The sequence below is a fragment of the Tupaia chinensis genome, unplaced genomic scaffold, assembly GCF_000334495.1.
Source record: "Tupaia chinensis unplaced genomic scaffold, TupChi_1.0 Scaffold144750_1, whole genome shotgun sequence".
NCBI classification, from domain to species: Eukaryota; Metazoa; Chordata; class Mammalia; order Scandentia; family Tupaiidae; genus Tupaia; species Tupaia belangeri.
Window position 1 is genome coordinate 318,027 of NW_006204610.1, and position 1,296 is coordinate 319,322.

Consider the following 1,296-nt stretch of genomic DNA (forward strand, 5'->3'; position numbering starts at 1 on the left):
GCCCGCAGGACCAGAGAAGTGACTCGGGCAGTGGCCAGATGTCTTGCTGTCTACAGCGCGCGCCGCCGCTCAGCACTCGCCTTTATAATCTCACGCATAATTGGCCTTAATCTGATTATTTCCAGCGCTGTCTACAGCGAGTAACTTGGATAGGTCTATTGGGCCTTACAAATGGCCCACGTGGTGTAAAAAAAAAAATCCGTCATTTCTCAGAAAACATCAGGAATGGTGTTTTTTTTTTTATCCTTTTATTTTAAAAGAGGACAGAAATCACCACCGCCGCCATCATCCCCCAAAAAGATATCATATTCCGAACACTCGGGCCCCCACTTCTACCCCCACCCGGCGTCCCCTCAGAGGCAAACCTTCTTCCCGGAGACCTTGTCAGAGGCCTGGCGACTCCCCGGCTGTGAATTGACAAAGCGCTGCTAATTGTCGCTGCCGGATGAGTTTTGGGGGGACTCTCTGCACACGGCTTCCCTTTCCAAGCGATCATACAAAAGGAAAGTTTGATTTTGTTCTCAGCAAGGGGTCCCTGGATTTATGTTCGCTTCTCCATGCAAATGATATGCGGTGGGACCCTTCGCAATTACTTTTAAAATGCATCCGAGGCAGACACTCAGCGGAGAGAGACCGCCCTTCTCTCTGCCTGGGTGAAAATTAAACTCTAAAGTACCGGGCTGAAATTTTCAAGTCAGGGGCGCGGGATTGGATCAAATCACATAAACTGCAAAAAAAGCAAGTCTAATGGCGCATAATTGGTTCTGTAATAGCATTACACCGGGATAATAGCCCGTTACGGCCCCCTGCACTATTAAGTGCTTCCCTGGCGGAAAGCCTTTATGATATTAAAGGGGGAATATAATGATATTTTGGTTATTAAATGCGTGTAATTAATTTATGCACCACTGAAAATAAAGTTGGTATTATGACCCACTCAAGATGCATCAGAAGATGCAAGTCAGACAACTGTTGATAAGTTCTGGTGTCTGTGTTCCGTCTAGACTGCTGGTTTTATTTTGGGACGATGGCTTCTTGGACAGACTGCACAAATTGAATATTTTATAAACATTCTAATGCTGCGTTGGGGAGCCTTGGCGAGGCGGTGGGTCGGGTCCCTGCATGGCCCCGGATCCAGCCTCGATCTTAAAGACACAGCGCGCTAGAAACAAAAGGCCTGGCGGGCCCACACGTGGACACCCACCCGGGTGGGTGTTGAAGCTCCTCGTTTCAAGCCACAGGACCGAGTGCTGGGACCCCGGACCGGCGTGGCTGCTCATCGGAAAACAGCACGTA